The 22066-nt window shown below is 39.9% G+C and overlaps 1 long non-coding RNA gene across 1 annotated transcript; it reads left to right on the top strand.

Annotated features, from left to right (window-relative positions):
* The first annotated feature begins 369 nt into the window (after nt 1-369).
* LOC128292996 (uncharacterized) lies at nt 370-1511 on the top strand. Its single transcript, XR_008283007.1, has 2 exons — nt 370-495; nt 1270-1511. It is a non-coding gene; the product is annotated as an uncharacterized LOC128292996 (long non-coding RNA).
* Nucleotides 1512-22066: the final 20555 nt, after the last annotated feature.

Here is a 22066-nt window from a genome sequence, read left to right as displayed (position 1 = left end):
TTCACTAGAAGGGACTTAGTAGTGAACTTTGAAAGTACGATAGGGAAATGTGTGATGACTAATTAAAGCATGCATGCAAAACTATGGACTTGCATGTCAAATTTCCCCAAAACAAGCTAGTGGCCGCCATGACATGGTTTATGGGCAAAGAAAACATGTTGAAACATGTTTTGTTAATGCATGATGAATTAAATGATAAAATAATTAATGATGTTGGATGAGAAACAAAAAATAAAAAAATAGCTCATCCTTTCCCCATTGCCGTGCAAGTGAAAGAAAAACAAGAAAAAATTGTCCATCCTTGTTCTTTCCTTTTGGCTGAAAATACTAAGGAGGAGATAGGATTTTGCTTCATGCTTGGTTTAGAAGAGATCTAGAAGGAGATTTGGCTAAATTTGCATCAAGATTAAGCTCAAGAGCTTAGAGGGCCACAATTGGATAAGGGGAAGGAAAAAGTGATCGAATAGCCGTCAAAGCCGTTCGACAACATCCGAGGTAAGTCCTCAAGAAATGACCCTACTCGAATTATGTGAAATGAAAAATTGATGTGTAATGACTATTGATTTATGTGTGTATGAGTATTTGAATGATACCCGGGCTAAGTTCCGAAGGCGATTATGCTAGTGATATGTTTGTGTTTGAGCCTTAGTAACGAAAATGAAATATGAATGGGAAATGATTATTGATGTATATGTGTGCATGAGCAATTGTGATATCCGGGCTAAGTCCCGAAGACATTTATGCTGGTAATTACATTCGGGTTAAGACCCGAAGGCAATTGTGCTAGTGACTACATCCGGCTAAGACCAAGGCATTTGTGCAAATTGTGAAATCCGAGTTAAGTCCCAAGGCCTTTGTGCGGGTTACCATAACCGGGCTATGTCCCAAGGCGTTTGAACAGTAGCTATATCCGTTAAACTCCAAAGGTATGTGATTTGAAAATTATAAGCTTGCTAGAAAATTTTCAGCTAATGCACTTGTGAAACTTCCCAATAACAAGGTATGTGTTGTGTGTGCTTATGCTAGGAGTAAGAGCGTATGAATATTCGCTCCTATGATGGAACGAGTTATCGGCCTTAACGAAGCCGTTATTTGTGTATGAACATAAGAGTTGGGATGGTGAAGTAAGTATGATTATGTGAATGTGTATTAATGAAATGATTCATTTGGCTATGTGAATGTAATGCTTTGGTTAAAGCTGATTTTATTGCTTGAGACTTACTAAGCATAAAAATGCTTACTCCGTTGCTTTGGCTCTCTGTTTTATAGATTTTGCTCGGTAGCAATCGGATTCGGGATCATTAAAGTCGAAGTCATCTACACTATCAAAGCCTCCATTTTGGTATAATTTTGGTTGAATTTTGAAATGGCATGTATAGGACTACCCTAATGTTGAAGGTCATGTACCTTTCGGTTTTGTGTAAGCTTGGATAGCCATGCGAAAATGGCTTATATACGTTTTTAGTATGATTCTATAATAGATTGTATGATAATCATTATGGGGTATGAAATTGTTTGAAAGAATTAGCCATTGGAATGCTTAATCATAATCACACTTTGTGCTATGTGTGCAAAAAGGGCCATTTGAATTGTGGAAATCATGAAATAGGTAATGGTTACTTTGAAAACAGATGCTGGCAGCAGCAGTGGTGTGGTTTTGAAAAATCACCAAAATTTGTAGGAATGGTATTAAATAGTGAATAAATTATGTAAATGAACCTTAATGAGTCTAATTTCATGTGGAATAAACGAAATGGTCATAGGAGTTACATGTTAAGAGATATTAAAGCTATTGTGAGATAGGGCCAGAACGGTTTCTGGGTCCCATGTAGCAACTTTAAAAATTTATTATAAATTATCCAGAAAGAATTAGGAGTCATGCCTTATATGTACAGATTCCATTTTCAGTCTAGTTTCATTAGAAACAAACAGCACCAGTATTAAAGCCCTGTACAGAGAGATATTCAAGTTGTAACACGCGAAGGTCAGCGCAGTCGATCCCTGTAACATGGGTGACTTTAACTAATAAACTATACCAATTGGCCCTACCAAAAATTCTAGAAATAAATCCATGGATGGATATATGAGTCTAAATTCAGGGAAAATTTATGGAATCAGTTTCCGAGTTTTGAAACTCGAGATATGATTTTTAAGGTGACAGTGACGCAGATTTCCAGCCTGTCTAGAAATGTCAAATTGGTGGGTGAAATATGTGGATTTGGCTTGTTAACCCTCGTGTCCGATAATCGAGATGGTCTCGGGTTCGGGTGTTACAATTTTATTGGTATCGAGCCACGGTTTAGTCGATTCTAGGACTACCGTAATATGTTTGGGGTCTAGCTATACATGCCATTAAGTGATAAATTAATAGTGTGGAGATTTCTGACAATTTGAATTTGTGTTTGTTTATAGCAATGGATCCCGATCCCAATCGAGCAATAGCTGATGATGTGGAGAGTGTGGCACCTGCTCCGCGCAAGAAGGACAGCAATGGCGGACTCTCAACCTATGGCCAAGAATCCGAATGATGAGGCTAGGCAAGCCTTTTATAGTGTGATGAATGATTGGTTCAACCAATACATTCGAACTAACACTACTGTTCCACAACCTCCATTCCCGACTAATGCAACCCCGCACCTACAATACCTCCGTGGCGACCAAATAAGGTCAAGTAAGCCCCAATCGACAAATTCGTAAACATGGGGCCACCGAATTCAAGGCTACGGATAGCGACGATGCCGAGCAAGCTGAATTTTGGTTGGATAACACTATCCGGTGCTCGATGAGCTATCTTGTACACCGATGAGTGCTTAAAGTGTACCATCTCCTTGCTACGCGATTCCGCCTATTATTGGTGGAGTACTCGACTTCGTGGTGCCTAGAGAGCAAGTGACTTGGGAATTCTTTCAAACCGAAGTTTCAAAAAAGTATATCATCGAGATTCATCGACCAAAAGCGAAGGGAATTTCTTGATCTTAAGCAAGGTTCTATGTCAATTACCGACTACTGAACGAAAATTTGTGAGGCTTAGCCAGACGCGAGAATGCATTTCGTCCGAAGCTATTATGTGTAAACGCTTGAGGATGGGCTGAATGATGATATAAGGATGTTCGTTGGCATTCTCGAAATACGAGAGTTCATAGTGCTTGTTGAGCGAGCTTGTAAAGTCAAGAGCTTAGAAAGGAGAAACAAAAGTTGATGTGGGAACCGGAGAATTCGAAAAGGTCCTCGGAAAGTCTCTTCAACAGCATCAAGAGATTTCGAGATGATGTGAGCCGGTCTTAGAGGCGCCGGCTTTTCTAGACGAGGACGCGATCGACCCCCTGTGACCACATGAGTCACTTCGATCGCCAGTGGTGGAAATGATCGCCGAGAGAGGGCGGAGTGTCTGCATTGTGGCAAATGGCATTCAGGGAGCTGTTGGTTCTGTGATCGCTCCTGCTATAAGTGTGGATCGACCGACCACCTTATGAAGGATTGCCCGAGGTTGCTTGAACAAAATGTAAGTCAGAGTGGAAACTCGGGTGCTACCACTACTCGAGGTAGGCCACCTAGAAATGTGGGCAATGTTAGTGGCGGTCAGAGAGGATCTAGAGATGCTACCATCAGATCCGAGGCTCGTGCTCCTGCTAGGACTTATGCCATACGCGCACGCGAGGATGCTGCCTCACCAGATGTCATTACCAGTACTTTCACTCTTTTCAATACTAATGTGATTGCTTTGATTGACCCCGGTTCTACTCATTCTTATATATGTGAAACCTTAGCATCCAAAGAAGACTTTGCCTATTGAGTCTCGAGTTTGTAATTCGGTGTCAAACCCTTGGGTCATTACGTGCTTGTCAACAAAGTGTGCAAGAAAAGTCCCTAGTGTTCCGAGGTTCTTGTTTTCCCACGGACTTGATGCTTTTGCCGTTCGATGAATTCGACGTTATTCTTGGTTTGGATTGGTTGACCATGCACGATGCGGTTGTAAATTGCAAAAGCAAGACTATTGATTTGAGGTGCGCGAATAACGAGATAATTCGGGTTGAGTCTACGACTTAAAGGGTTACCAATGTAATATCGCAATGTTGGCCCGAAATATGTAAGAAAAGGTGCGCGGCGTACCTTGCGTATGTGCTCGATGACAAGGAATCGAAAAGAAACCCGAATCGCTGCGATGGTTTGTGAATACCCGGATGTTTTCCTCAAGAATTGCCGGGTTTACCACTGTTCGGAAATAGAATTTGGCATCGAATTGGTACCTGGTACCACTCCAATTTCGATAGCTCCGTATCGTATGGCACCAACGGAATTAAAGGAGTTGAAAGCTCAGTTGCAAGAATTGGTGGATAGAGGTTTTGCTCGCCCGAGTTTTTCGCCTTGGGTGCGCCAGTGTTGTTTGTGAAAAAGAAGGATGGAACCATGAGGCTGTGCATCGACTATCGTCAGCTTAATAAAGCGACGATAAAGAACAAATATCCGTTACCACGTATCGATGACTTGTTCGATCAACTGAAGGGAGCCTCAGTGTTCTCGAAAATAGATTTGAGATCGGGCTATTATCAATTGCGAATTCAAGATTCGGACGTACCCAAGACGCCTTTAGAAACGAGATATGGTCACTATGAGTTCCTAGTGATGCCGTTTGGGCTTACTAATGCCCCTGCGGTATTTATGGATTTAATGAATCGGATCTTCAGATCATATTTGGATCGATTCGAAGTCGTGTTCATTGATGACATCTTGGTCTATTCAAGAAATGAGATCGAACATGCTGAACACCGAGGTTAGTGCTGCAAATTTTACGGATAAGCAATTATATGCTAAGTTCAAGCAAGTGTGAGTTCGGTTAAGAGAGGTTAGCTTCTTGGGTCATGTGGTATTCTGATCGGTATTCGAGTCGATTCAATAAAATTTCAGCCATACTTAATTGGAAGCCTCCAGAAATATTACGAGGTTCGAGCTTTTGGGGCTTGCTTAGGTTATTACCGACGATTTGTAAAGGTTTCTCAACGATAGCCACGCCGATGACGGCTACTCCAAAAGGATGTTAAGTTCGAATGGACGGAGAAATGTCGAAAAGTTTCGATCAATCGAAAACTTATTTGACTAAAGCCCCAATTCTAGTGCAACCCGAATCGCAAAGAGTTTGTCATCTATAGTGACGCCTCCTACTTGGGTTAGGTTGCGTATTGATGCAAGAAGGTCGAGTGGTGGCCTATGCGTCGAGGCAATTAAAGCCACACGAGAAAATTATCCGACCCATGATTTGAATTGGTCGCCATCGTATTCGCCTTGAAGATTTGGCGACATTACTTATTTGGTGAGAGGTGCCATGTGTACTCGGATCACAAAAGCCTCAAATATTTGATGACCCAAAGAGACTTAAATCTGCGACAAAGACGTTGGCTCGAGTACATTAAAGGATTATGAGCTGGTCATTGACTATCACCCGGAAAGGCGAATGTGGTTGCGGATGCCTTGAGTCGTAAATCATTATTCGCTTTTGAGCGATGAATGTGCACTTGTCCGCTCGATCGACAACGTGTTAGTAGCTGAATTGAAATCCAAACCATTATTGATACATCAAATTTGTGAAGCTCGGAAGGTCGACGATGAGTTGGTTGCAAAACGGTCGATCGTGTTTCGAACAAGGAATCGGAGTTTCAGATCGATGATGACGATTGTTTGAGGTTCGAAGTCGTCTGTGTTCCAAGGAATTGAACTTATTTCGATAATTCGAATGAAGCTCATTGTAGCCGAATGGCAATCCACCCGGAGTACGAAGATGTACAACGATTTGAAACGTCGGTTTTGGTGGCATGGTATGAAATGAGACATCTCCGACTTTGTTTCGAGATGTTTAATATGTCAACAAGTGAAAGCGGAACATCAAGTGCCTTCAGGATTACTTCAGCCGATCACGGTACCCGAATGGAAATGGGATCGAGTCACAATGGACTTTGTGTCCGGACTGCCATTGTTAGCAAGTAAGAAGGATGCGATTTGGGTTGTTGTTGATAGATTGACTAAGTCGGCTCACTTTATCCCTGTGCGTACGGATTTTTCATTGGATAAACTAGCTGAATTGTACGTTTCTCAGATTGTGAGATTACACGGGGTACCGATTTCTGTTGTGTCGGATAGAGATCCGAGGTTCACCTCGCGATTTTGGAAGAAATTGCAAGAAGCTTTGGGTACCAAGTTGCATTTCAGCACCGCCTTTCACCCCCAAACCGATGGTCAATCCGAGCGGATAATTCAGATACTTGAGGATATGTTGAGATGTTGCATCCTCGAGTTCAGTGGTTCATGGGAACGGTACCTACCTTTGATTGAATTCGCTTACAACAATAGTTTTCAATCAAGTATTAAGATGGCGCCTTACGAGGCTTTGTACGGGCGTAAATGCCGTACACCATTGTTTTGGACCGAGCTCGGTGAAAACAAAATTTTCGAGTGGATTTGATTAAAGATGCTGAACAGAAAGTAAAAGTAATCCGTGAAAGTCTGAAAATAGCCTCCGATCGTCAGAAGTCGTACGCGGATTTGAAACGAAAGGACATTGAGTATCAGGTGGGAGATAAAGTGTTTCTTAAAGTTTCGCCGTGGAAAAAGATACTCAGATTCGGCCGTAAGGGCAAGTTGAGCCCGAGATTCATTGGGCCGTACGAAATCTCCGAACGAGTTGGCCCAGTTGCGTATCGTTTGATTTTGCCCCCTGAACTCGAAAAGATTCACAACGTCTTCCATGTTTCAATGCTTCGACGCTATAGATCTGATCCATCGCACGTGATTGATCCATCAGAAGTTGAAATTCAAGCCAATATGAGTTATGAGGAAGAACCGATTCGTATCCTGGCACGTGAAGTGAAAGAGTTGCGAAACAAGCGGGTTCCGCTAGTGAAAGTGTTATGGCTCAAACACGGGATAGAAGAAGCTACTTGGGAAACCGAGAACTCTATGAAAGAGCGATACCCAACCCTATTTACCGGTAAGATTTTCGGGACAAAAATTTCTTAAGTGGGGAGAGTTGTGACACCCAAAATTGACCCTAGTCGGGATGTGGTTTCGGGACCACAAAACCGAGGCATAAAAATAATTTAAAATTTATTTTGATGCCTATAATATGTGTGTGCTCATGTGTGACATTTTTGATGATTGATTTAGTGTTATAAAGGTGAATTTCACTAGAAGGGACTTAGTAGTGAACTTTGAAAGTACGATAGGGAAATGTGTGATGACTAATTAAAGCATGCATGCAAAACTATGGACTTGCATGTCAAATTTCCCCAAAACAAGCTAGTGGCCGGCCATGACATGGTTTATGGGCAAAGAAAACATGTTGAAACATGTTTTGTTAATGCATGATGAATTAAATGATAAAATAATTAATGATGTTGGATGAGAAACAAAAAAATCAAAAAAATAGCTCATCCTTTCCCCCATTGCCGTGCAAGTGAAAGAAAAACAAGAAAAAAATTGTTCATCCTTGTTCTTTCCTTTTTGGCCGAAAATACTAAGGGAGGAGATAGGATTTTTGCTTCATGCTTGGTTTAGAAGAGATCTAGAAGGAGATTTGGCTAAATTTGCATCAAGATTAAGCTCAAGAGCTTAGAGGGCCACAATTGGATAAAGGGAAGGAAAAAGTGATCGAATAGCCGTCAAAGCCGTTCGACAACATCCGAGGTAAGTCCTCAAGAAATGACCCTACTCGAATTATGTGAAATGAAAAATTGATGTGTAATGACTATTGATTTATGTGTGTATGAGTATTTGAATGATACCCGGGCTAAGTTCCGAAGGCGATTATGCTAGTGATATGTTTGTGTTTGAGCCTTAGTAATGAAAATGAAATATGAATGGGAAATGATTATTGATGTATATGTGTGCATGAGCAATTGTGATATCCGGCTAAGTCCCAAGACATTTATGCTGGTAATTACATCCGGTTAAGACCAAGGCAATTGTGCTAGTGACTACATCCGGCTAAGACCAAGGCATTTGTGCAAATTGTGAAATCCGAGTTAAGTCCCAAGGCCTTTGTGCGGGTTACCATAACCGGCTATGTCCCAAGGCGTTTGAACGAGTAGCTATATCCGGTTAAACTCAAGGTATGTGATTTGAAAATTATAAGCTTGCTGGAAAATTTTCAGCTAATGCACTTGTGAAACTTCCCAATAACCGGTATGTGTTGTGTGTGCTTTGCGCGCTAGGAGTAAGAGCGTATGAATATTCGCTCCTATGATGGAACGAGTTATCGGCCTTAACGAAGCCGTTATTTGTGTATGAACATAAGAGTTGGGATGGTGAAGTAAGTATGATTATGTGAATGTGTATTAATGAAATGATTCATTTGGCTATGTGAATGTAATGCTTTGGTTAAAGCTGATTTTATTGCTTGAGACTTACTAAGCATAAAAATGCTTACTCCGTTGCTTTGGCTCTCTGTTTTATAGATTTTATATTCGGGATCATTAAAGTTGAAGTCATCTACACTATCAAAGCCTCCATTTTGGTATAATTTTGGTTGAATTTTGAAATGGCATGTATAGGACTACCCTAATGTTGAAGGTCATGTACCTTTCGGTTTTGTGTAAGCTTGGATAGCCATGCGAAAATGGCTTATATACGTTTTTAGTATGATTCTATAATAGATTGTATGATAATCATTATGGGGTATGAAATTGTTTGAAAGGATTAGCCATTGGAATGCTTAATCATAATCACACTTTGTGCTATGTGTGCAAAAAGGGCCATTTGAATCGTGGAAATCATGAAATAGGTAATGGTTACTTTGAAAACAGATGCTGGCAGCAGCAGTGGTGTGGTTTTGAAAAATCACCAAAATTTGTAGGAATGGTATTAAATAGTGAATAAATTATGTAAATGAACCTTAATGAGTCTACTTTTATGTGGAATAAACGAAACGGTCATAGGAGTTACATGTTAAGAGATATTAAAGCTATTGTGAGATAGGGCCAGAACGGTTTCTGGGTCCCCTGTCGTAACTTTAAAAATTTATTATAAATTATCCAGAAAGAATTAGGAGTCATGCCTTATATGTACAGATTCCATTTTGAGTCTAGTTTCATTAGAAACAAACAACACCAGTATTAAATCCCTGTACAGAGAGATATTCAAGTTGTAACGCACAAAGGTCAGAGCAGTCAATCCCTGTAACATGGGTGACTTTAACTAATAAACTGTACCAATTGGCCCTACCAAAAATTCTAGAAATAAATCCATGGATGGATATATGAGTCTAAATTCAGGGAAAATTTACGGAATCATTTTCCGAGTTTTGAAACTTGAGATATGATTTTTAAGGTGACAGTGACGCAGATTTCCAGCCTGTCTGGAAATGTCAAATTGGTGGGTGAAATATGTGGATTTGGCTTGTTAACCCCTCGTGTCCGACACCGGCGATGGTCTCGGGTTCGGGGTGTTACAATGAAACCATATATATATACATAAACACAAATGGTCTAATGCCATACTCCACTTCTACGAGCCATTTTCGTATGGCTGTACACACATACATCACAAAAAGTACTTGAAAAACAACAAAGGGTAGTCCTATACATGCCATTTCAAAGCTCAACCAAAATTGTACCAAAAGGGGGCTTTGATAGTGTGGGAGACTTCGACTTCCAAAAATCCCGAGTTCGATAGCTGACGAGCCAAAATCTATAAAACAGAGAAACAAAGAAACGGAGTAAGCAATTTATGCTTAGTAAGTTTTGAGCAAAGAATTTAAGCACAACAGAGGTATAGCATTCATATAACTAAACGGATAATTCCGTATATACATATTCTCAAATCATTCCTACTTCACATTCCAACCCCTGAATTAATACATGAGGGATCATCTTAGCCAAATACCGGAAGCTCACTACTCGACTGAGCGAATATTATTCGAAGGGAATCAACTATTCCAATGCACATACGAACATACCTCATTGCTGGAATTTTGCAAGCGTATTAACTGAAATTTTTACAGCAAGATTGCTCATTCCCGAATCACGTACCTTCGGAATTTAACCGGATATAGCGACTCGCTCGATTGTCTTCGGGACATAGCCCGGTTATAGTAATTCGCACAAATGCCTTCGGGACTTAACCCGAATTTGGTAACTCGCACAAATGCCTTCGGGAATTAACCCGGATATAACAACTCGCACAAATGCCTTCGGGTCTTAGCCCGGATATAACAACTCGCACGAATGCCTTCGGGTCTTAGCCCGGATATAATCACTAGCATAAATGCCTTCGGGGCTTAGCCCGGGTATCATTCAAATGCTCATGCACACATATATCAATAATCATGACACATCCATATTTCATTTTCGTTACTAAGGCTCAAACACAACATTTATCAAACCTTTCCAATTTCGGCTCAATAGCCACACACAAAGAGCATGATTTCAATTGACTTTATAACGTAGTCCCTACGCACATTCGGCTATCCGCCATAATATGACAAATCATTTCAATATAATTCAAGTGGGGTCATTACTCGAAGACTTACCTCGGATGTTGTCGAACGATTTCGACGGCTATTCGATCACTTTTTCCTTTCCCTTATCCAACTGTGGTCCTCTAAGCTCTTGAGCTAATTCACACAAATTTAACTTATTAAAATCTCATTATGCTAGCTTATGGCCGAATATGACAAGGAGTTTAAATGGTCATATGGCCACCCTTTAGCTCAAATACACAATGGTCATGCACATTTTTAATCACATCAAGCAATTCAATACAATTCATTCAAAAATCAAAGAGAAGCTCAAGGTACTTAGCCCATATCTACATTAGACATTAGAGTCACATGTGTACGAAATCATGAATTGAATTCAACAACTAGCTAATATTTCCCCCTTAGCCGAATTTTCTAAGTCAAGCTAAAGCCATCAATAGGCTACCTAAGGCCGAACATACACATCAACATATGTACTCATTCATGTGGCCGAACATACATGTCTATGTTGAGGCCGATTGCAACACTTGATACATTCTACAAGTATGGTCACTTGTATCGACTAAACACCATTTTGTTTCAAGTTCAAAACTAGGCTAATACACACATATACACTAGTAAATCAAACACTAACATTTGTACTTCACCTTACTACCATTTCTCATCCAAATAACATGAACAACGACCATAGTTTTCTTTTACTTCCTACCATGGCCGAATGCCTTACAACCCCATACCATTTCAATTTTGGTCACGGTTGAACAAGGAACTTAATGCCTCACTCAAAATGCTAAAAAGAAGATTTAAGAGTCATTAATCCACCATCACAAGTATCCTTAACAAGCTTCACATTTAGCATGCAATGACATTAACACAAAATCCACCTTGGCCGAACATTATCTCCATGACATAGTAAAGATTTGAGCCATGGGCTAGTTAAAACTCAAGCTAACTACTAAAACATGTATGAATCTCATGGCACAACATCAAACTTACCTTAATAGTGACCTAGGATAGCCGAATGCTTCACTCTCTTCTTCCCTTTTTCCTTCAAATTTTTGGCCAAAGATGTTCAAAGTTGAACACTTTTTTTTTGTTTTCTTTCTTACCTTCACGGCAATGGGGAGGGGGGAGAAGCCATCACACACATTCTTTCCCCTTTTTTTTTTTCATTTCTTTATTACCCATACTTCTTATTTTATTTTTTTTCCTCCTATGATGCACCAACATAACATGTCTATGACATGTTTTGCCCATAATCCTTTGTCATGGCCGGCCACTAGTTCTTAAATGGGGGATAATTGACATGCAAGTCCTCCTTTTTGATTACATGCACTATTAGGTCCTTGTAGATTAGCCTATCACATTTCAAAAGTGTCACACAAGTCCTTTTGACTAAATTCACATGCAATTTACTAAATCGAAGCTTAAAATTTTCGCACATTCATATTCACATATTCTAGACAATAAATATCACATTCAAACATTTCGGTGACTCGGTTTAGCGGTCCCGAAACCACTTCCCGACTAGGGTCAATTTTGGGCTGTCACAACTCTCCCCTACTTAAGAAATTTTCGTCCCCGAAAATCTTACCGGTAAATAAGTTTGGGTATCGTTCTTTCATGGCATTCTCGGTTTCCTAAGTAGCTTCTTCGACTCCGTGTTTGAGCCATAACACTTTTACAAACGGAACCCTTTTGTTTCGCAACTCTTTCACTTCACGGGCTAGGATACGAATCGGTTCTTCTTTATAACTCATATCGGCTTGAATTTCAACCTCTGATGGACTAATTATGTGCGACGGATCAGATCTATAGCGTCGAAGCATTGAAACATGAAAGACGTCGTGAATCTTTTCAAGTTCAGGGGGCAAAATCAAACGATACGCAACCGGACCGACTCGTTCGGATATCTCATATGGCCCGATGAACCTCGGACTCAGTTTGCCCTTACGGCCAAATCTGAGTATCTTTTTCCAAGGTGAGACCTTAAGAAACACTTTATCTCCCACCTGATATTCAATGTCTTTTCGTTTCAAATCCGTATACGATTTCTAACGATCTGTGGCTGCCTTCAGACTTTCACGGATTACCTTTACTTTCTGTTCAGCATCTTTAATCAAATCAACTCCGAAAATTTTACTTTCACCGAGCTCGGTCCAAAACAATGGTGTACGACATTTACGACCGTACAAAGCCTCGTAAGGTGCCATCTTAATACTTGATTGGAAACTATTGTTGTAAGCGAATTTAATCAAAGGTAAATACTGTTCCCATGAACCACTGAACTCGAGGATGCAACATCTCAACATATCCTCAAGTATCTGAATTATCCGCTCAGATTGACCATCTGTTTGTGGATGAAAAGCGGTGCTAAAATGCAGTTTGGTACCCAAAGCTTCTTGCAATTTCTTCCAAAATCGCGAGGTGAATCTCGGATCTCTATCCAACACAATAGAAATAGGTACTCCGTGTAATCTCACAATCTGAGAGACATATAATTCAGCTAGTTTATCCATTGAAAAATCCGTGCGTACGGGGATAAAGTGAGCCGACTTAGTCAATCTATCAACAACGACCCATATCGCATCTTTTTTACTTGCCGACACTGGCAACCCAGATACAAAATCCATCGTTACTCGATCCCATTTCTATTCAGGTATCATGATCGGTTGGAGTAAACCCGTAGGCACTTGATGTTCCGCCTTCACTTGCTGACATATTAAACACTTCGAAACAAAATCGGAAATGTCTCGTTTCATACCATACCACCAAAACTGACGTCTTAGGTCGTTGTACATTTTCGTACTCCCCGGGTGAATTGACATTCGGCTACAATGAGCTTCGTTCAGAATCATCGAAACGAGTTCTGAATTTCTTGGAACACACAACCGATTCCTGAACCTCAAAAAATCGTCATCATCAATTTGAAATTCGGATTCCATATTCGTAACATATTCAGCCCGTTTTGCAATCAATTCATCGTCGACTTTCTGAGCTTCACGAATTTGATGAATCAATAATGGTTTGACCTTTAATTCGGCTACTAACACATTGTCGGGTAGAACGGACAAGTGTACATTCATTGCTCGTAAAGCAAACAGTGATTTCCGGCTTAAGGCGTCCGCAACCACATTAGCCTTTCCCGGGTGATAATCAATGACCAGCTCATAATCTTTCAACAACTCAAGCTAACGCCTTTGTCGCAGATTCAAGTCTCTCAGAGTCATCAAATATTTGAGACTTTTGTGATCCGAAAATACATGGCACTTCTCACCAAATAAGTAATGTCGCCATATTTTCAAGGCGAATACGATGGCAGCTAATTCGAGATCATGGGTCGGATAATTTTTCTTATGTGGCTTTAATTGTCTCGACGCATAGGCCACAACTCGACCTTCTTGCATCAATACGCAACCTAACCCAAGTAGGGAGGCGTCACTATAGATGACAAACTCTTTGCCTGATTCGGGCTGCACTAAAATTGGAGCTTCCATCAAATAAGTTTTCAGTTGATCAAAACTTTTCTGACATTTTTCCATCCATTCGAACTTAACATCTTTTTGAAGTAGCTTCGTCATGGGTGTGGCTATCATCGAGAAACCTTTTACAAACCGTCGGTAGTAACCTAAGCAAGTCCCAAAAGCTCCGAACCTCGAGAATATTTCTGGAGACTTCCGCTTAAGTATGGCTGAAATTTTGCTCGGTCAACTCAAATACCGATCGAGATACCACATGACCCAAGAAGCTAACCTCTCTAACCGTAACTCACACTTCATGAACTTAGCATATAATTGCTTATCCCGTAAAATTTGCAATACTAATCTCGTGCTCAAATGTTAGGTCTCATCTCTTGAATAGACCAAGATGTCGTCAATGAACACAACTACTGACTGGTCCAAATCTTGCTCAAGATCCGATTCATCAAATCCATAAATACCGCAGGGCATTAGTGAGCCCAAACGGCATCACTAAGAACTCAGAGTGGCCGATCTCATTCTCGAAGCGGTTTTGGGTATATCCGAATCTCGAATTCATGAATCGGTAATACCCGATCTCAAATCTATCTTTGAAAACACCGAGGCTCCCTTTAGTTGATCAAACAAATCATCAATACGCGGTAATGGATATTTATTCTTTATCGTCACTTTATTCACCGACGATAGTTAATGCACAACCTCATGGTTCCGCCCTTCTTTTTCACAAACAATACTGGTGCACCCCAAGGTGAGAAACTTGGTCGAGCGAAACCTCTATCCATCAATTCTTGCAACTGAGCTTTCAACTCTTTTAACTCGGTTGGTGCCATACAATACGGAGCTATCGAAATCGGCGTAGTCCCAGGTACAAGCTTAATACCAAACTCTATGTCCCGAACAGGTGGCAAACCATGTAATTCTTCGAGAAAAACATCCGGGTATTCACAAACCACCGGCACAGATTCGGGTTTTATTTCTAACTCCTTATCATCAAGTACATATGCAAGGTATGCTTCGCACCCCTTCCTTACATATTTCTGGGCCAACATTGATGATATTACAGCTGGCAACCCCTTTAAGTCCGTAGACTCAACTCGGATCATCTCGTTATTTGCGCACCTCAAATCAATAGTCTTGCTTTTGCAATTCACAACCGCATCATGCACGGTCAACCAATCCAAACCAAGAATAACATCAAATTCATCGAACGACAAAAGCATCAAGTCCGCGGAAAACAGAACCTCAATTACTAGGGACATTTCTTACACACTTTGTCGACAAGCACGAACGACCCAAGGGATTTGACACCGAATTACGAACTCGAGAGACTCAATAGGTAAAGTCTTACCGGATGCTAAGGTTTCGCATATATAAGAGTGAGTAGAACCGTGGTCAATCAAAGCAATCACATTGTTATCAAAGAGAGTGAAAGTACCGGTAATAACATCCGGCGAGGAAGCATCCTCGCGTGCGCCAGATAGCATAAGCCCTAGCAGAGCACAAGCCTCGGATCTGGTCGTAAGCGCCTCTAGATCCTCTCGACCACCACTAGCATTGCCCGTATTTCTAGATGGTCTACCTCGAGCGAAGGTAGCACCGGTTTCCCACTCGATCTACATTCTGTTCGCACAACCTCGGGCAATCTTTAATGAAGTGGTCAACGATCCGACTTGTAACAGGAGCGGTCACGGAACCTACAACTCCCAGAATGCCATTTGCCACAATATTGGCACTCCGTTCTGTCTCGACGATCATTTCCAACACTGGCGATTGAAGTGACTCGTGTGCTCACAGGGGGTCGATCGCGATCTCGTCTAGAAAAGCCCGAAATGTCTCTAGACCGGCCTAAGCCATCTCTAAATTTTTTTGATGACTGTGGGAAGGGCTTTCCCGAAGACCTCTTATGAAACTCCTTTGCTCCCGCCTCAGCTTTTCTTTTCTCCATACTGAGCTCCTCGGCTTTGCAAGCTCGCTCGACAAGTGCCACAAATTCTCGATTTCCAAAATGCCAACATACGACTTTATATCATCATTCAGCCCATCTTGAGCGTTTACATCACGACTTCCAAGAAATGCATTCTCGCTGCATCGGCTAAGCCTCACAAATTTTCGTTCATAGTCGAATCGACATAGAACCTTGTTTGAGTTCAAGAAATTCCTTCCGTTTTTGGTCAATGAACCTCTGACTGATATACTTCTTTCGAAACTCGGTTTGGAAGAACTCCCAAGTTACTTGCTCTCTGGGCACAACAGAAGTCAACGTATTCCACCAATAGTAGGCAGAATCACGTAGCAAGGAGATAGTACACTTTAGGCACTCATCGGGTGTGCAAGATAGCTCATCGAGTACCCGGATAGTGTTGTCCAGCCAAAATTTCGCTTGCTCAGCATCATCGCTGTCCGTAGCTTTAAATTTAGTAGCCCCGTGTTTTCGAATTCTATCAACTGGGGGCTTATTTGACCTTATTTGGTCAGTTACCGGAGGTATTGTAGGTGCGGGGGTGGTATTAGTCGGGAATGGAGGTTGTGGAACAGCCGTATTAGTTCAAATGTATTGGTTGAACCAATCATTCATCACGCTATAGAAAGCTTGTCTAGCTTCATCATTCGGATTACTAGCATTAGGTTGAGAGTCCGCCGGCCTGTCCCTTGTCTTGGGAGCAGCACTACACTCTCAAGATCATCACTACCGCTTCGGTCGGGATCGGGATCCATTACTATAAATAAGCACATTTGCAAATGTCAGAAATCACCACACTATCAAATAATCACATAAAATGGCATGTATAGCTAAACCCAACGCATTACGGTAGTCCTAGAATCGACTAAACCGTAGCTCTGATACCAATAAAATTGTAACACCCCGTACCCGAGTCCGTTACCGGAGTCGAACACAAGGTGCACACAGACTTAATTATTTTCACAGTCCATTTAAAAATTTCCAGACAAGCTGGTTACTGCATCACTGTCGTCTTAAAAATCATATCTTGAGTTTCAAAAATCGAAAATCAGTTTCGTAATTTTTACCTGAAACTAGACTCATATGTCCATCTACATATTTGTTTCTAGAATTTTTGGTCTAGCCAATTAGTACAGTTTATTAGTTAAAGTCTCCCCTGTTACAGGGTGCGACTACAATGACCTTCATGCATTACGACTTGGATATCTCCCTGTACAGGGCTTCAATACTGATTACGTTTGTTTCTATAGAAACTAGACTCAAAGAGGAATCTATACATATATGGCATGACTCCTAATTATCTCTGGTTAATTTACAATGAATTTCCAAAGTCGGAACAGGGAATCCAGAAACTGTTCTGGCTCTGTCCCACGAAAACTTCAATATCTCTTAGCATACTATTTATATGATCGTTTCATTACTTTTGTATGAAAATAGATTCATCAAGGTTCATTTACATAATTTATTCACTATTTAATTCCATTCCTTCTATTTTTAGTGATTTTTCACATCCATACCACTGCTGCTGTCAGCATCTGTTTTCAAGGTAAACTTTACCTATTTCGTGGTTTCCATGGACCAACTAGAGTTTTATCATACATAGGTCCACATATGATCATATTTAGCCATTCCAAGGGCTGATCATTGCCCAACACTTCCATTCCAGTCCATGGTCACATCATGAAACCATATATATATACATAAACACAAATGGTCTAATGCCATACTCCACTTCTCGAGCCATTTTCGTATGGTCATACACACATACATCACAAAAAGTACTTGAAAAACAACAAAGGGTAGTCCTATACATGCCATTTCAAAGCTCAACCAAAATTGTACCAAAAGGGCTTTGATAGTGTGGGAGACTTCGACTTCCAAAATCCCGAGTCCGATGGTGACGAGCCAAAATCTATAAAATAGAGAAACAAAGAAACGGAGTAAGCAATTTATGCTTAGTAAGTTTTGAGCAAAGAATTTAAGCACAACAGAGGTATAGCATTCATATAACTAAACGAATAATTCCGTATATACATATTCTCAAATCATTCCTACTTCACATTCCAACCCCTGAATTCAAACATGAGGGATCATCTTAGCCAAATACCGGAAGCTCACTACTCGACTGAGCGAATATTATTCGAAGGGAATCAACTATTCCAATGCACATACGAACATACCTCATTGCTGGAATTTTGCAAGCGTATTAACTGAAATTTTTATAGCAAGATTGCTCATTCCCGAATCACGTACCTTCGGAATTTAACCGGATATAGCGACTCGCTCGATTGTCTTCGGGACATAGCCCGGTTATAGTAATTCGCACAAATGCCTTCGGGACTTAACCCGGATTTGGTAACTCGCACAAATGCCTTCGGGAATTAACCCGGATATAACAACCCGCACAAATGCCTTCGGGTCTTAGCCCGGATATAACAACTCGCACGAATGCCTTCGGGTCTTAGCTCGGATATAATCACTAGCATAAATGCCTTCGGGGCTTAGCCCGGGTATCATTCAAATGCTCATGCACACATATATCAATAATCATGACACATCCATATTTCATTTTCGTTACTAAGGCTCAAACAAAAAACATTTATCAAACCTTTCCAATTTCGGCTCAATAGCCACACACAAAGAGCATGATTTCAATTGACTTTATAACGTAGTCCCTACGCACATTCGGCTATCCGCCATAATATGACAAATCATTTCAATATAATTCAAGTAGGGTCATTACTCGAAGACTTACCTCGGATGTTGTCGAACGATTTCGACGGCTATTCGATCACTTTTTCCTTTCCCTTATCCAACTGTGGTCCTCTAAGCTCTTGAGCTAATTCACACAAATTTAACTTATTAAAATCTCATTATGCTAGCTTATGGCGAATATGACAAGGAGTTTAAATGGTCATATGGCCACCCTTTAGCTCAAATACACAATGGTCATGCACATTTTTAATCACATCAAGCAATTCAATACAATTCATTCAAACATCAAAGAGAAGCTCAAGGTACTTAGCCCATATCTACATTAGACATTAGAGTCACATGTGTACGAAATCACGAATCGAATTCAACATACTAGCTAATATTTCCCCCTTAGCCGAATTTTCTAAGTCAAGTTAAAGCCATCAATAGGCTACCTAAGGCCGAACATACACATCAACATATGTACTCATTCATGTGGCCGAACATACATGTCTATGTTGAGGCCGATTGCAACACTTGATACATTCTACAAGTATGGTCACTTGTATCGACTAAACACCATTTTGTTTCAAGTTCAAAACTAGGCTAATACACACATATACATTAGTAAATCAAACACTAACATTTGTACTTCACCTTACTACCATTTCTCATCCAAATAACATGAACAACGACCATAGTTTTCTTTTACTTCCTATCATGGCCGAATGCCTTACAACCCCATACCATTTCAATTTTGGTCACGGTTGAACAAGGAACTTAATGCCTCACTCAAAAATGCTAAAAAAGAAGATTTAAGAGTCATTAATCCACCATCACAAGTATCCTTAACAAGCTTCACATTTAGCATGCAATGACATTAACACAAAATCCACCTTGGCCGAACATTATCTCCATGACATAGTAAAGATTTGAGCCATGGGCTAGTTAGAACTCAAGCTAACTACTAAAACATGTATGAATCTCATGGCACAACATCAAACTTACCTTAATAGTGACCTAGGATAGCCGAATGCTTCACTCTCTTCTTCCCTTTTCCTTCAAATTTTCGGCCAAAGATGTTCAAAGATGAACACTTTTTTTTTGTTTTCTTTCTTACCTTCACGGCAATGGGGAGGGGGGAGAAGCCATCACACACATTCTTTCCCCTTTTTTTTTTTCATTTCTTTATTACCCATACTTCTTATTTTATTTTTTTTCCTCCCATGATGCACCAACATAACATGTCTATGACATGTTTTGCCCATAATCCTTTGTCATGGCTGGCCACTAGTTCTTAAATGGGGGATAATTGACATGCAAGTCCTCCTTTTTGATTACATGCACTATTAGGTCCTTGTAGATTAGCCTATCACATTTCAAAAGTGTCACACAAGTCATTTTGACTAAATTCACATGCAATTTACTAAATCGAAGCTTAAAATTTTCGCACATTCATATTCACATATTCTAGACAATAAATATCACATTCAAACATTTTGGTGACTCGGTTTAGCGGTCCCTAAACCACTTCCCGACTAGGGTCAATTTTGGGCTGTCACACTCTTCCTTCAATCAACACTCCTAAGAAGAAAAATGTAACAGAGTAAGTTCAAATGAACTTAATGAGTTCCAATGACAAAGAAAGCACATATAAATCATACACAATAATACTCGATATGATTTCAAACCTTTCAGAAGGGTGTAAACACAATGGTCATAGTACACCCTCTAGTGTTCACAGAATACATACAAACTTTGATATATCCATTTAGCACTACACGGGGGCAATCACTATCTACCAACTTAACCATAACAAATGCTCAACCCATCCTTATGCCAGCCTCATACACAGAATTCAGATTTAGAAGCATATCAGCCCATCATATTCATATACATACACCCCATTAACTCATCATATCATTTTTTATCAGCAAGTATGTTTTCTTGTAACCTGCTAGTTTGATTTGTAATATAGCTACATTACCAGAAGAATCACAAACATAATCCCCCTTATTCAACATCCTACCTCACATATCACATAACAGATATCGATGGTACTAGCTTATGCAGTAATGAGGGTATTTACTTTGCAACATAGATAGACCATACACACTATGATGAGGATGGATAACCGCCAATAACAAAATAAACCATTATACATTATTGAGAGAGATTACTTACCTTATACAATATATATAACAATGGAATTTATAGCCCATAGAAGTAAGAAGGAACTTGTTAGAAAATCTAGTATAGTGATCTACTCTGCAGGTCCTTTGCCCTTGTTGCTTGGACTTTTATTAGCTTTTTGAGCTAAAAGAAAGATATATATCCCTATCAGATCATTAGACTATCCGAACTTAACATGCATGCAAGAATTGGTAACAAACAACCTAGAATCAAGATATTTCCTTTCTCACGAACAGTTCTATGGTCTATGCATGCAATACTATAAACACATGAATTTCTTTGAAAATAACCTAAGGGTTTGCCAGAAATTATAGTAAGGTGGTACAAACGTAGATGCTTACTAAATATTAACCGTCTTCGCTGAAACTTTCTACACTTTGGTTTTTCAGAAACTTATAGAATAATTCTGGGAAGAAGATGTAAATGTGACTCATGATAACCAATGATATCCTTATATACTCATGCAACAAAGACAAGGTTTAGTGGGAAAATTAGATAATCCCACAAACACCCTTGATTCCTGTGATTAAACGCACTTAACAAGTTTTAAGTCTAATCATCTACAATATTCTAGTTCAGTTCTAACAAGGTCTCATCTAAACCCTAACATCACTAACTAAGTCATCATAATATGCACTAGATATAGAAAGAAATCTCTTTAAATTGCGAACTTAACGAGTTCACTTAAAACAATTGGGGTTGGCGGATACTTAATAGAAGAGTCTACCAAATCCTAGTGTTCACTAGATGACGAATCCTATAGAGCACACAACTCAGCCAAAACAAATAATTTCCTTACTCAATTCTACCCAACTTAACCAACTTGTACGCCAAATAGTAACTTCATATTGGGTTTGCCAGGCGAGCTATTACAATGCGGTAGCTGTATCATGCGTATAGTGGGGCACCTTTAAAGATCACGCCTCCGTTGTAACCCACTAAACCCACACCTCGGTTTAATCCACTAAATCCACTAAACCCATTAAAAATGTCCTTGTTGAGAAAACCAAATTTTGTTTGAAATTGTTTATCTTTAGAAAACTCAAGTTTTGATATTCTTTTTTAGAAAGTGTCGTACTTCAATTAAAACATCAACGCAAATAAATTGGAATATTTAAAACTAGTTTGTCATTTTCAAAACGGAGATTTAATATATATCTCATAAAATATCAATTTTGTTAGTAGATAGTGTTGAGTTTCTAAAACAAAGTATTGAATATTTAAAACACCCTTGTTGGGCCTTGTTTCACTTAGTTATGAAAAATCCATCAAAAA

This window comes from Gossypium arboreum, chromosome 5 (assembly GCF_025698485.1).
Source record: "Gossypium arboreum isolate Shixiya-1 chromosome 5, ASM2569848v2, whole genome shotgun sequence".
NCBI lineage: Eukaryota > Viridiplantae > Streptophyta > Magnoliopsida > Malvales > Malvaceae > Gossypium > Gossypium arboreum.
Note: the sequence above shows the minus strand (reverse complement) of the source record. Positions and strands in the feature narration are given on the sequence as shown.